General features: G+C 40.7%; 1 pseudogene; it reads right to left on the minus strand.

The window, feature by feature from the left end:
* Positions 1-8710: 8710 nt before the first annotated feature.
* LOC116086361 lies at positions 8711-10025 on the minus strand (annotated as a pseudogene).
* Between the last annotated feature and the right edge of the window lie 6329 nt (positions 10026-16354).

Consider the following 16354-nt stretch of genomic DNA (forward strand, 5'->3'; position numbering starts at 1 on the left):
TTTAATAGTGCTTGAGGTATCAGTGGCAAATAGAGATGCTGCATAGAGCCTTGGGACCCTTCCTCTATGTGAATCTCTGGATAGACCTGAGGGCTTTAAATGGGCATATTCCAAATAGCTAGATAACTATTTTTCCTTCGAGTAACAACTTTTGGCTTGCTGTTGGACTCTGTTAGGGAGTGCAAATTGAGCTTCATGTGGCCTAAGGTGCTATGCTACACTAGACACTATCTGACCTCTTTAACTATAAGGTTGTGCAAATGCAGCAGCATCCATCACCAGGTGGAGGAGACATGCACAAGATCGTGCTTGGAGATTCAATGGGCACAAAACATTCGCACTAGCAACTATCTGGAGGGTTGCTGTTTGTATTCCATGTTTTTCTCTCTTACAATCTAAGGTATGACCCCACAGGAAGATTCTGAGTGAAAAAAGCCATACATATGCTTTAGTAGCCTCATCTGAAAGTGGACATATATGGCAATTATTTCTGCAACCACTAAGAAATGGGAAAAGAAATTTCTAGTGGGCAAATAAGAGGACTGTCATTTCCATAATCTGCCTCAGGACTGCTTTCTGTCTTACAAATGATGCAATGTGAGGGTTAGAATAATGATTGGACCCCAATACAGACAAGCATGGCTCAGAAAAAAACACCACAACATGATAGTTTCAGGCATGACTCACTCATTTATTTATTTATTTATTTATTTATTTATTTATTTATTTATTCATTTGGTTTTTTGAAACAGGATTTCTCTGTATAACCCCGAGGCTGGCCTGGAACTTAGAACTCTACCTGTCTCTGCCTCCCAAGCTCTGGGATTAAAGGCATGCGCCAGCACTGCCTGGCTCAGGCATGACTCTTAAGTCTTCCATTCTGCCTATATCAGATTGGTACCTAACACAAATCATTAAATTTGAAACCTTATCTGTTGTCGTTTATTTATTGAGACAATGTCTCACATAGAAGCACATAGCGGTCTTCATCTCACTGTGTAGCCTGTGATAGACTGGGATACATGACAATACTCCTGCTCAGCTTCCCAAATGCTATGATCACAGGCATGTGATATGACATCAGTGTAAACAGGCATATTTTAAGAGACGTAAAAACACTTAGAACTTCATCAGACAAGCAGGGGGCAAAGCTCTAGGCTGGGATTATAAATGTAACTGCCCAAACAAAGCTGCAAAATTGGCCATCCACCAAAATATTAGCTCTCTCTTCCAACAGGCAGGAAGTTAGGTTAATCCAGAAGCTTCCATCCCAAGAGAAGGCAGCAAGTTCACATCACCTGATATGGTGGAGAATGCCTCTGTTACAATATTTCTCTTGAGCGACACTGCCACAGTTAAACAGACATCATGCTGTGAGTTCTGTTCTCTTCCTCAGAAATTCTCCTGGACCAAGAATACCTGGGAAGGACATTTCCATCCTTCCTCTCCATGGTAGTTTCAATAGTTTATGGAGTGTTTACATCTGCCAATACTTTAGGGTGTTTACATTGTGTATGCCAATGACTTCTCAATTAACCTTCTCAAATGTATAAGGCGAATGTCATCTCTATGAGCGAGACGTGGGAAAATAAAGCACCAACACCAAAAGAAAAGCAAACAAAATGATTAAAAACGGACAATGAAGGTATGGGACTTGGAAGGAGAGATTCGCTGAATTAGAACGTAATTAGATACAGCAGGCAGCCATAAGTAATCTGAGAATTATAAAGTCAAACTTTTTAGTGTTTGAGGGAGGACAAAAAACATTAAAGCAGAGTGAGACCCACAGGTTGAAATGGTCGTTCCAGAGAATGTACAGCCTGACCTAAGGTTCAAGATAACGCTTAAGCTATTCTTGTGCCATAGATGGTGCACACCTACCTTAGCCCATGCCTAAGGTTTTGTGAAACCACTGCATTTTGTGGTGTGGTTTTGACAAAACAGTGTCTTAACCCAGGCCTTCTCCTTGATTTGAGAAAGCATAAAGTTTTGTTTTCACAAAAGCTGATTTTCAGAGACATTGTTAGAGCTACAGCAGAGGTACATAGTAACATTGGCACATGCTGTAGCTTCAGACAGGGATAAACTAATCAGGATGGCTGTATGGGTGACATCTAGAGACCATGCTGGTAGAGTTTGGAAGTTTTAAAACAAAGTCTAGTTAGCAGAAACTTAAGTCCCGAAAGCAATAAGAAGAACATAGTGACCTGAAAGATATTCTGCACAGAAAAGCTATCTGGACAAGAAGAGAAGCCGAGGTATTTCTGGTCAACTGCTCAGTGGGAGTGAGCCACAATCTATACAGACCAGTTGTCTGACTTCAGTGACTTTCTAGGTAGTAGATTAGTAGAAGTAGGCCATATAAAAAGGAGGAAAACTTCAATGTTAAATGTATTATATTCATTGTTTTATTGTAGTTTGCATGTTAAATACTTGCTCCCTTCCCCATGTTCATATGTATGTTTGAATACACTATCCCTAGTGGTTAGGAGTTTGAGAATTTTGACTAATGAAGGTGGGTCACTGGGGGAGGGACGTCCAGGGATAGATTATCTCTGCATACTTTCTGTTTTGTGATTTGCCTCCTTATCCACTAACATTTTCAAATTGCCAGTTGAAGTTGTTTGGAAAGAGTAACCCTCACTCACTGCTGTTGTGGATTTGGTTTAACATTTGTGTTATGTTAATTGGGTTCCCAAAATTGCAGAAGAATCCTAATGTAAGATACTGAGCGTCCTTGCTCCTCATCAGTTTTGATTGGTAAATAACTGTGCCAGTGTTCAATGGCTGGGGAGAGAGACAGAGGTGGGACTTTAGGATTCACAGGCAAGGGACAAAGAGAAAAGAAAGGAGTTAGAACTGCCATGACAGAAAAGGAGAAAGACCAGGCCCGAAAAGTACAGGGCAGGGAGACAGCCATCATGTAAGAGTTAGGGATAATGGCCCAGGAGGGCTGCAGGCCTGGGTCAGGGGCAGCCAGGATGGAGTATAGGGTTAGTAAGTAATAATTCAGGAATATCGGAGGAAAGAGTGTGCTAGCCATGTAGAAGTTTGGAAGTGGCCCAACCATTGAGCTGATTAAGGCATATTAAATATAAAGCTGGACATATGTGTCTTTCATTCGGGAATCCAGAACATTGGGATGGATAGAGAAGAACTCGGTACTACCTCCACTGGGCAGTATGAGCATCATTAATTACCTACTGCAACAACCGTTGGTGGGAATCACAAATTGATATGGCTACTGGAAATCTCTATCAAAAACTTGAAAAAGAAATCCAAAACCAAAAACCTAAAAGTACATCTACCTTATGATCACTCCAGCTATATCACTCCTTGGCATTTGCCTAAAGGACTCCACATCGTACTCCACAGATGTTTGCAAAGCAATGTCCATAGCCACTCTATTCACAATAGCCAGGAAATGTAAACCACTTAAATCAGCAGGTGAGTGGACAACAAAAATGTGGTTTGTCTTTCTGATTCTTGGTCCATCCATTTATCTGAAAATTTCATTTGCTTTACAGCTGAACAGTACTCCATGGTTCTAGAGAAGCCACAGAGGGATGGAAGCAATGAAACAGTTTTAGCCAGGTGAATCAGTGATGAATCATGACAATGATCAGCCCTGCAAGACATGGATAAAAGTGTTAAACAGTGGCACCCACATGTCAGTGGCAATCAAGAGCTGTCTAGTGGGATTTAAGGCCTAGTCAACACAGGGAAAATCATGCTTGCTACTGAAAACCAAGTCAGCTTTCCAGGGCTAGTATGTCATGGATGTTAGAAAAGAATCTACTATGTCCACTTTGTAAGAGCAGCATTACTCCTTTCTACATTCGAAATCTGACCCTTGTACTCAGAGATAGGCATTGCTACTACTCCTCATCAAAGAAGACTCTCTTTACAAATGCAAATAAAGACTGTCAAGGCAACTACAAGTAGAGTATGCAAAGATCCACAGTTCTGGGGGAGCCTAGCCTCAATGGATGCATCTGTACCACAGCTTCTGCAGATAGAGCTCAGGGAACAGGGTGGAAAAGGTGGCATTAAAATTGTAGGAGCCAGAACACCAGGATATGAAATAGTCTGTCCTAGAAAGGGCTGCATAACAAGACTAGAAGAATACAAATACAACACACATGGTTACATGGAAGGGGGAAAGTTTATGGGTTTCTACCTCCAGACAAAGAACTATTGGGAGATGGAGAATTAGCCTCTCCTGCGAATGAACCCATTAGTGGCAATCCAGTGCAGAGTGGCCAGTCTTGCAACTACATACACACAAATAACAAAACAGCCTCAGCATATTTTATCTCCTCTCTCTCTCTCTCTCTCTCTCTCTCTCTCTCTCTCTCTCTCTCTCTCTCTCTCTCTCTCTCTCTTTCTCTCTCTCTCTCTCTCTCTGTGGGTGTGAGTGTGTGTGTAACAATACTACTTAAAGAAAATGAGGCTATCCACTTGAGATTTGAGATTAGGGGAAAGGGAGTGGGAATATGTTAAGGTTTTGTCTTATTCTGTCTGTCCATTGTAATGCTAATTGTGGACCCCAGGACCTGGAATCTGCACATAGCTCCGGGGAACCTGCCCCACAAGTTATTTCTGATTGGTGAATAAAGGTGCCTATAGCTGGGTTGGGTTGGGGCTTTGCAGGCTTGGAAAGAGAGAGAACTATGAGAAGGGAGGAAAAGGAAGCCATCATGGAAGAAGGAGGAGGAGGAGGAGGAGGAAGAGGAGAAGAAAAAGAGGAGGAGGAAGGAGAAGCCAGAGAGGAGAAGGAGAGTCTCTATGGGATAGCTGAGCCATAAAAATGTGACCAAGAGGGCTGTCAATTGGAGTTAAGAACAGCTGAGATGGAACATGGTAAAGAGTAAGCAATAACTTGGGTTTATTGATAGAAAAGTAGATTCTAACTGTGGTTGGTAGGCAGCTGCCCAACTGTTGTGCTGTGTAGGGCATACTATAAATATAAAGACTGTGCATGTCTTTCATCTGGGAACATAAATGGTCTAAGGCAGGAAAGAATCCCCAGGCCAGTATTCTAAATATTTTATTGCTATAAGGAAAGTGTTTTAATTCTATTTCAGTTAAAAATAAAATTTAAAAAGTTATGAGGTTATTCAGTCAGCTAGCTCTTGGAAGGACTGACTAAAAGACCCCTCAATATGGGGCATAAGGAATATTAGTAGGCTTGCTCTTGGGCAGGATTTCTCATGGGCCTAAAACAGAATGCAGGTGGCAGAAGTCGAGTAATCAGGATTCAAAGATAGATAGTGGCTGTGTTTCTCCAGGTGAGCCTGCTCAAGGACCCCATGATAGGCTGTAAGGGGGAATGGATGGTACTGAGTTCTATCTAGATTGCCTCCAATAAACTTCTGGGACATCCTCATTAGGGAAGCATGCTGAGAGTACTGTTATCCAGTCAACATTTCAACTTTAAGGACGATACGTTCTTACATCTAGTCATAATGAACTTACATTTAGAAAAAAGATACAATTTGAAGAAGATCATCTTTTTCCTGGAAGTGCATACTGAGGGAAGACACGGGACTGAGGCTACATGTAGAATATTGGTTCTAAACCTGTGGGTCTCGACTCCCTTGGGGTGAATGTCCCTTTCACAAAGGGTTGTCTACCATGATCTGCATATCACATATTTACTTTATGATTCATAACAGTAGCAAAATTATAGTTTTGAAGTAGCAACAAAAATAATTCTATGGTGGTGGTGGGGTCACTACAATGTGAGAAACTGTATTAAAGGGTTTCAGCATTAGGAAGGTTGAAGACCACTGCTTATGTCCAGAGGTCATCCTAATGATCAGAATAGGTACAAAGAAAAGAGGTTGTAATGGAATCCTGAATGGCAGCAGTGCAGAGGAAATGATGGCATCTCTGATCCTTTCAAAGAATGTGAAAATGATACAAAACCTTTTTCTTCTTCTTCTCCTCCTCCTCCTCCTCCTTCTCCTCCTCCTCCTCCTCCTCTTCCTTCTCCTCCTCCTTCTCCTCCTCCTCCTCCTTCTTCTTCTTTTTGTGCAAACATAACGATATCTTCTTGCCTATGTGAAATTTACTGTGTTTCCAAGATTTCAAACACATTTTGTTTTACTGTCAGTCTCCCAGAGACCCATATGTGACCAATGCTTCTTTCTTTTTTTTCAGTTGAAGGACGCAGGGTGCTGAGGAATAGAATGAAGTGACCAAAGTCATGTAAGGGAGGTGTTGGAAGTTGTTATGTTATGTTAAGTTATAACTTCTATGTTATGATGACAAATTCCACAGATAAGGTTTCAGTACAATTTTCTTAACCATTCAGCTTTGCAAAAATGCCATGGGTTAGGTTTCTTGTTTCAAATTTACAATCCACACTGTGTGTTGCGGCAAAGAAATTTGAAGCTTGTGTGCTGTGACCACAGTTTCTTTCAAGGAACTCTAAAAATGCCTCCAAGGCATTAGGGTGCTTCATGAACCAAAGCTGACAAATGCTTTGCTATGGGTAAGGAACGATCTGACATTAAGCTAACATTTACCAAGCACTTATGTGCTGGCATCTGAGCTGGGATATTTCCTATGCATTATCTTGTTTTTATCCTCCCAACAACTCTCTAAATAGCTCAAGGTTCAATAATTCATCACTATGATTGAGATATGTCTTTCTTTAAAATGAGGAAGAATAATTTGCACATCAAACACATCCAAAGATAAAATGAATTTGGCAAAAGTAAAATGAGATTATGTAGGTAGTGTGGGTTTTGTGGATATAGGCGGTATAGAAACATAGCTTGGTGGGGAATGTGTTTAGGCTGTGCTTCTGAAACCAGTAGTTAAATCAACCAGGTGAATTGGTGTTAGGGAATTTTGTGCCTGTATAAATATGAAAAGATTCCCAATGCTTTCTAAAATTCACCAAGCTCTAAGGAAGACAGTGTTAGAGCAGCTAAGTATGGGCTCCAGATACATACTGCTCACCAGGAACCTTCATGCCATTCTTAGACATCAATGTTTGAGGTCCAGACACTAGATGTTCCTATGATCAGTGTGAATGCAGTACAATGGCATTTTAGGAAAAGGGAAGTCTAAATCCCAGGGAGCCTAGACCTTACATAATGTAGAGAGAGGCATTTTTTTATGAAAAATATTTTAAATTAAAACTAAAGCATAAAAGTGAATAGTTTCAAATGACAAAATTAATCTCACCAATTGCACATAATATAAACCTGACAAAAATTACAAAACACTAGAATTCCAGAATCTGTAATTATTTAACATAGCCCCCAATGCTCCAAACATACTCACTTCTGACTTTGGAATGGATGGATGATCATGTATTTATATGATGACATTTTTAAGAATAGAACTACCTTTCAAAAGTAAAATTTTCTGGTTTTTAAAAGGAAGATTTATTTAACAACTTTTACTCGGTACAATACATCTAAATGAAATTCACAATACAAAATAAGATTTAAATCAAAGCCTCAGAATTCCATACAAACAACATAACCAAATTCCTAAAGTATTGGTGTGGTATCTCAAGATTGTCCTGGATCTTAAAACAAAACAAAACAAACAAACAAACAAACAAAAACAAAAACAAAACTGAAAATGTACACTCACATACCTTACAGGATATTAAACCAAAAAGCTAGAATTAACAAACAAGCCAAATGTTGTCATTTTGAATCATAGACACAGCTCCTGTATTTGATTTTTCCAGAAAAGTGTGTGTACTGGCTGGTTTTGTGTCAACTTGACTCAAGCTAGAATTATCACAGAGAAAGGAGCTTCAGATGAGGAAATGCCTCCATGAGATCCAGCTGTAAGGCATTTTCTCAATTAGTGATCAAAGGGGGAGGGCCTCTTGTGGGTGGTACTGTCCCTGGGCTGGTAGTCTTGGGTTCTGTAAGAGAGCAAGCTGAGCAAGCCAGGGGAAACAAGCCAGTAAGGAACATCCCTCCATGGCCTCTGCATCAGCTCCTGCTTCCTTGGGTGATGAATAACAATGTGGAAGTAAGCTAAATAAACCCTTTCCTCCCCAACTTGCTTCTTGGTCATAATGTTTGTGCAGGAGTAGAAGCCCTGGCTAAGACAGCATGTTTTCCAACATGTATCCCAAGTTTTCGATGTATTGTGGAGTAAGAGCAACATTTAATGTAAGTAAAGCTGAAACAGTTTTTTGTTTTTTCGAGACAGTTTCCTCAAACTCAGAAATCTACCTGCCTCTGCCTCACAAGTGCTAGAATTAAAGGTGTGTACCACCACTGCCTGGCGAGTGAAACTGTTTTAAACTGAGATATGCTTACTGTTTAAGTACACTCCTACAACAAGTAACTTGAGGAAAGCTGAAAGTGGAGTTGACAATACTGAACTTGTTATTATGTGCTAGATGAATATTTTCAGTGATCAAAATTGCTGAGCTTAAAGTTTAAAAACAATCACAACTTTCACTTTACAGTAAGTACAAATCTCAAGCTTGTAATGCAAAACTGTTAAACTTAAATTTTCTTCTCTTAAAAAAAAAAACAACAAAAAACAGAGAAAAAGGAAAGAAAGAGACTGACCAGTAGTGATTAGAATCTATTGGATTACCCAACTACCATCATACTGGGTATGCTGGACATCCTTCCTACTCCATCCAGTTCCTATAAATGCAGCTTTTTATCCCTGTAGATGTTATTTGATGCTCCCTCTCTTCCTAAGGAAGGGTTGACTAATAGTCACTTGCATTTTCCTGAAGAACTTAGTCATATCTGCTCATACTGCTCTGACCACCATAACTGCCTCCATAGCCCCCACTCAGCTCCTGGCTAGCCAGACCTCCATAACTAGACTGGTTGGATAAACCCATCCCTCCCATCATCTAGCTACTGTAAGCAGCACTGCTTGCCCCTGCTGTAGAATTCATAAGGAGCTCTACATAGCTATGATCCTAGGCTCCTCCACTTGTCCTTGTGGTAGAATTCATGAAGAGCTCCACATATCTGTGCTACTTATTTGCTTTATCTTTTTCCAGTAGCTGCCACAGCATCTTCATGAGTAGCAAACTCAACATCTGTCTCACCAGTAACTCTTCCATCAGGCCCTGTTTCAATGTATACTCTCATGGGATTAAGAGATGAGAAAAGAATAGTAAATATCATTCTTAGTGTCTCTGTATAGCAACCCCATCATGTGTACACAGTGCCCTGTGGTGCTTTGAAAACTGGACCCGCCATCTCCATATCTATGATCACACACACTCCTGAGAAACAGTGGCTTAGTCTCTTCCAAATATATCAGACTCAAAACCACACCTATCATTATAACCTCCATAGTCATCATATCCACTATAGGCACCCACGCATTCTTTAAAATCCAGGTCTTCTGCTGATGCTATTATACGCTCTTCCAGCCTGGGGGCCTATCATACAGACCTGGGCACTGCATTGTCATGAGCTTTCAAGTAGGGTCATAGTGGATTCTGACTTCAGCTCTGCTACTCTTGAAGATTTCAATGTACCGATGTCCTATTCTTCCCTTGTGTTTCTTTATGTCCTTTTTTTTGGCTATCTCCTGTGAAGCAAACTGCACAAAAGGCTCTCCTGTGCTCCACCTCTGAAAGTCCACTGGCAGTGTCATCCCATTTGACACAATTTTCAGCCCTGAAAAGAACTGAACAAGCTCTTCCTTGTTACAGCCAAATGGGAATTCTCTGAGCCGTACAAACCCATCATTGGCAGTATCAGGACTATCTGAACCTGTATACTTTAACACCCAAATTATTTCAACACTGTTGGATTTGAATACTTCAGCATGTCTGTGTTCCATGGTTTTTCCGTCTTTCCTTAAAGCCAGTTTCACTTCATCTTCCGATTCAAGTTGGACAAATGCTTCACCACTCGGTCTGTCTTCTCTGGTGTAGATGAAATACCTGATGCGCCATTTCAATCAGAGAAGAAGCACATCACTTCCTCAGCTGAGCAGGACCAGAGTAGGCCCCTGTCCTTCACCACAAATCCCTTCCCACCTTCTATTCTCAACATCATGGTGACTGACTGGCTCTTGGGGACAATCTTGGTTCAATACAATTTCAACATGGCCTTTGACCCTGGTAGAATTTCTTCCAGGAATCTGGTCAACAGATAATTTAAAAATACTTTAATCATGTTTGCTGCAACAGTTCAATGAGACCTGGGTGGGGTGTTCTTCCTTCTTCCCTTAAACAGCTCTAGAGAGACAATAGATGATGACTAGACTACATCTCAAGTCAGTTTATTTCTTTCATGTGGAGGAAGCATGTACACCATGGTGCATGTGTGGAGCCCAGAGGACAATTTCATGGAGTTAGTTTTCTCCTTCCACCTTAATGTGGAATATGAGATTGAACTTGGGTCTTTAGCTTTGAGATAAGAGCCTTTATTCACTGAACCATCTTGGTTGCCTACAATACCATTTTCTATGAAGTTAAAATAATGTTTTCTTAGTTGACTGAAATGGATTTTTGTAGAATTTTTATTGATAGTTCAGATAGGTTTTACTCATTTCATAATTTATAATGGCAATATTTTTTTTACATTTACAAAATTCCTTTTGAATTCAAGAAAATATAAAATTCCCTTGACACACACTATTTATATTTTGAAAGAATGTTCACAGGATGCTGCCTGATTTTGTGTATTTTCAGTCTTGTGTTTCTCCCACTCCCTCCTCTGTACAACATGCCTTGGGCACATTTCTTTCTCTATAATGTCTAAGCTTTGGTCCTGCCCTGCCTTTGAAATTTAGTGCTAGTTGGTGGTAGAAATATTTTTGGAGGTGGTCTTTGTTTAGTTTCAGATCCCTGGACAAGAGATTGAGATGCATATTTCACATACCAAAGCAGACCTGGCCTCCAGGTTCCCTCAGCCTCCCTTAGTCCTTACCTGGTATACCCTGCCCCCAACCCTGAACTTTCCAGTTCAGGGGCTGGACAGCCCTTCCCCCAGAGGCTCCTCCCTACATCATCCACACATTTTGGTCTCTCTTTCTCTCTCCTCTTCTCCTTTTCTCTCTCTGTGGCATGCCCCCTTTGTTTCTCTCTCCCTCCCCTACTACCCTTTTCCCCATGGTGACTTCCTTGGCCATGGTTGATCTTTGGGGCCAGTGAACTCACCCACCCTAGAGTAGCTTCCCAGTAAACTTGCCTTTAATATTAATATGGTTTGAATTGACTCATTTCACCTGCAGTGGAGAAATAACCTATCAGTGTTAAGTTGGAGGCATCAATTGGTTTACTCTTCACCAAAGTGATTGGTAGCCATGTTATTTTGCTCTACTTAACTCTGACCAAATGCAAACCCACCAAATTGCCCTGAACCATTCTCACACATGTTATCATCAGCTGAAGGAAAGATTAAGGGAGGAGAGGCCAACTGGGAAAGAACCACAGTTTTAACCAATAGCTGTTAAAGTATGCTACTGTTTAAAATTTAAGTAAAGGAAAGGCATTCATGTGGATAGACTGTTACATTCTCTGTGAGGGTCCCAGAAGGAACCTTGAGGGGACTTCTTCTGGAACTTTTATTATCATTCCAGTAACATCCACTGAGTACAAGCAGGTCTAATAAATTAAGAGTGGAAGACAGTAATTCTAGTCCAGACCTTCCCTCTAACTTGTTATGTGAGCCTTGGGCAAGTTAGTTACCTCCTGACCCTTGGTTATTACTTTAAAAAATGTTTTGAAAAGATAACCACAAAGGGCTTCTACCTCTGACACTGAGTTCCATTACAATACTGGCCACAATTTCAAAATCTTCCCCAGATCTGGGCCTCCTGTTTGCACCAGCTTGGCACATAGCCCCTTGCATTCTGTTTTGGGAGCAGCCCTTTAAGAGTGTAGTCAAATAGCAATTTTAAGGTAGACGAGAATAGTCTTCCTATGGCATTTTGTCCCTTTGGTATCCTAATGACCTCCTTGGGTGTCTCTAAATGATTGACGAGGAACTTAACTTCCACGGGGATCACACCCATGGTGCCCAGCAGCTGGAGAGCTTAACCCAAACCTGACACAGCTTCCTATGTTGGGCTGGGCATCCACTTAATCAAAGTATTCAAGAACAAGACTTGACAGCTATGCACTTTGAGTCCTGGAAGGGATTCCAGAATAGAGAGGCTAGGAGCCTGATGAAAACACTCATCATGATTCTTATTTTTTACATGAGTTGAGGTCTTAAAAGAATCATATCCTAACCAAGAAGGAGTCACAGGGATCTTGAACGCTAGATGAAATATTTCTCAGTGGGGAGCACGACCCACTGTTAACTGCCAATGTTACTTATTGTAGACTTCCCAAATCCATCTCATGTCTTGCCTGGTCCATTGGGCTAAGCTTGCTCTACTTTCACCACTTCCACAGTTGTTCCTTAGAAAGCCATCAACTTTGTCTATTCCTGACTTTCTTCTGCTACATCCCTCTCTTGCAGGTCTGTGTCTGACCAAGATCCCTTTGCCTGAATGGAGTGCCATAACTAAGAGTTAACTGACATTCACAGCTGTGTGGTTGGATTCAGGCATAGAGTACATTCTAAAATAGAACTCGGCCACAGAGGGCATGGAAACCTGCCCTGCTGGCTGCTGCCAGGGAATGCAGCACTGAAGCTTGGATTTTTCACGCCTCAAACTCATTAAACTCCCAGCCTGAATTTCACAGATCACATCCCTCCAGAGTCTTTGGCTTCCTTCCTTCAAACACAAGGCCCCCTTTTCCTCGGGTGACTTACACAGTCCTTTACCAATTTGTTATTGACATTACTGTCCATCCAGGTTCCTCCAAGTGCCTAGGTTATGGCAGTGGGGAGCAATATGTCCCTATGGAAGAATGAGTGCTATATTAAAGTTTTTGAGTTGCCACTATGTGGAGTTCAGTGGACCCTGGTAATTCTGTAGTCTATTAGGGTGGTCCTACAGTGTGGGTTAAAAAAAGGGCCAAAGTTTACACAGTAGTCTGGGTCATAGGCAAGAAATTGGAAACTGACTCCAGAGCTTTTATTTATTTCTTTGAAGTAGTGATTCTTTTTTTCAGTTTCTTTTTCTAATTTACATTTCAAAAATGTTATATCTTTTCTGGCTTCCCCTCTGCAACCCCCTATCCCATCCACCCTCCCACTTCCTTCTCACTGCCCTTGTGTTCCCCTACACTGAGGCATCGAGCCTTCACAGGACCAAGGGTCTCCCCTCCCATTGATAATGATTCTTAACACCACATAATTTGTGCTAATACTTAGATGCTGTAGGAATGGACACCTAATATAACCATTTAGCCAGTTGCTTCTATTTTTTGATTGATTTTTAGAGTAGCTCCTGTTCTAAATGAGAAAGAAATGGTTTTCCAACCTTAAGATATTTGTTTATTATCCAGATCTTCATGTACAAACGTCAGAGTTCATAACTAGATACACAGGTTCATGAACATGTGAGCAGATGCTATCTCTGGTAGAGTGGGGAGTGAGGGAAAAAACAGGAAAATACTTGGCTTAGGTGGTGTTCCAGTACAACAAGAGATATTAGCAACTCTTCTTCCACTATTTCTATGCTGTGACCCCAGAATATGGGAAACTGATATTCTTATTTTTAAAGTATGGTGTTGTGCATTGAAGGGGTGGGTGGCTAATTTAAGATTAGGTAGTCCATGTAAGTATTTAAGCAAGGTAGCAATCAATTGGCTCTAAAGGATGGGAAATAACTTTCCGTGCATAGAATGGATACTACTCATCCAATCAGAAAGAGCAGAGTGTACCTAGCATGGAAGGTAAGAGGGAACTGGCAGTGTTGGTTGCTCACTGATACTACACTGTTTGGCTAGTGACAGAGAGCAAAGCAAAACTCTTATCTGAATGATGAGATTCTTGCCTGTGACTACATTTCTTAGTGTGAATTTTCCTATAAGAAGAAAATGCAAACAGGAGTCTCAGATTCAAGGATGTCTTTTCTTCCTCCATTTCACCAAAAAGATGTCTCAAGATCTTTCCACTGGTCGACATTTGGGTCCAGAGTTTGTCCATTGTTAACACATTCTCTCTCTCTCTCTCTCTCTCTCTCTCTCTCTCTTTCTCTCTCTTTCTCTGTCTCTGTCTTTCTCTCTGTCTCTCTGTCTCTCTCTCTGACTCTGAGTTTCTATTTATCTATATGCCTCATTCAAGATGCATAGGGAAGTTACAGTGACATAATGCCTAGACAGGTCTTAGTTTTCCTGGATGGCCTTCGAGGAGCCAAGGAGAAAGTATCAGATCCCTTGGGACTAGAGTTACAGATGATTGTGGACTACTATGTGGGTGGTTGGAAACAAATCCAAGTTATCTGGTTATGAGTTAGAGGTACATGGGAAGAGGAAATACCAGGTTGTGCTATAGGCAAATCTGGGGTGGGGGTTAGGGGGGAGCATGCATCTTCTTGATTAATGAATGATGTGGGAGGCCCAGCCCACTCTGGGAGGTACCAACATAAGCAGGTAGTCATGGGTTGTATATATATATATATATATATATATATATATATATATATATATATATATATATATACACACATATAGAAAAACAAACAAAACCAAAAGCAACAACAAAATGTAACAACAATAACAAAGCAATCTTAGCAAGCCAAAACCATCATTTCTCTGTCTCTGCTTAAGTTCCTGCTTCTAGGTTCCTGCTTTAACTTCCTGCCCTGACTTCCTGCAATGATTGACTAGGAAGCAGAAGTTTAAGATGAAATGAACCCTTTCTTTCCCATGTTGTTTTGATCGTGGTGTGTTATCCCAGTGACACAGAAGCAAGCTAAGGCAATCTTAGTCCTTAGGTCGCTTCCACCTCTCCTGTACAGGGCAGTGTATAAAGTAAACTCTGGGTTCTGTCCCAGACACACCCCTGCATACTGCTCAAAGCCTTTTCCTCTCTTGCTCTTGATTTCTAATCCTTTAAATGAAGAGGGCGGGAAACATGGTCCCTAAGGCCTTTTGTATGAGTGGCAGCTCATCCACGACTGCATGGATTTTAATCTTTTCTGTTTTTTTTTCCTCCTCTCTCTAGCTCAGGAAACAGGAGAGTGGGTGAAGCAGCTCTTCATGTATCTAAATCTCTCCTACACTAAAGCTCAAAGTTCTGAAGTTTCACACAAAGGGTAGTTTAGGCTATGCCTTCTCTAATTATGGCCCATTAAGGCCCCAGATCCCTCCTGTCTGCTGAATGCTATTTAAAATTCTCCCTGGCAGTGCCTTAGCTAAGGAAGCAAGCTACTGGGCTCCCTAGGTTCTGTTGATGTTTATGTTGAGAAAGCAGATAATCCTCCCCGCAGTGACATGCTGATTGAAGCAAGTAAAAACCGAATAGGGTTTTAGAATTCTAATTGCTGACAGATTCATAATGGCGTGTGAGGCCTGGTGTCTGCTTGGCTGGCCTTGTTGCTCAGAGCAAAGTGTGAAGTCAAAGAGTATATTGTTCCTGCTATGAAATTTCTCAGCTCCAGAGTGATTCCTTTTTGAATGGAGGCATGGGTAGGGGGATGGGGTGAAAGCATCCATAGCCTTAAAAGTAGAAGGGCCAGGACAGGGAAGAATGGAAAGAAAATCTAGGGGAGGAGACCTGAGATAATTCCAGAAAAGCTTGGTCTATGTTATAGAAGACCCCATACTCAACCTCTCTGACTCATCTGTTTATATATATATATATATATATATATATATATATATATATATATATATATATGTATGTACAATATAACCTTGTTTATAATTTTGTGTTTCTCTGGTTTTCTGTATCTTCCTGGAAAGCATACTATACTGTCCTACAAAACCAGAGTACTTTTGAGCCACCAACACACTGGCAGCAAGCACAGCACACATATTGTGTGATAAAAACACAGTTCATGAGAATTCATAAACATAAGCACAATACTAGCTATTGATGGCTCACTAAAGATGAGTGTGAGCCTAGAGCTGTATAATTTTATTTCTTATGCAGTTTTCCAACTAACTATGATAAGATAGGAACAGTTTAAATTCCAGATGGTGGCAAACAGGCTTTAGGATAATCACCTTTTGCAATTCTAAATTTAAAAGTGAGGTAGACTGGTTATTGTCCTCTCCCCCAAACCCTAGAATTTTTTTTGGCTTTGTTCTTTTCATTCATAAGAAGTATATTTAGGTGACAAAGTTCCTTCAATGCTCCAGTCTATTTCTGGTAAAATAATAACAGGAATGGTTAAATGGTAGAATGGGATAAATTTATGTGAAAGCAGCAAGTCACAAGCAAATCTTTGAAAACAAATGTGTTACTTAGGTTCCCTTCTAATGTCTAATGTTTCCCCACGGGTACACATTAAAATCTAATGTTTGAGAATCACCTCA

Source organism: Mastomys coucha, unplaced genomic scaffold, assembly GCF_008632895.1.
Source record: "Mastomys coucha isolate ucsf_1 unplaced genomic scaffold, UCSF_Mcou_1 pScaffold12, whole genome shotgun sequence".
In the NCBI taxonomy this organism is placed as follows: Eukaryota; Metazoa; Chordata; class Mammalia; order Rodentia; family Muridae; genus Mastomys; species Mastomys coucha.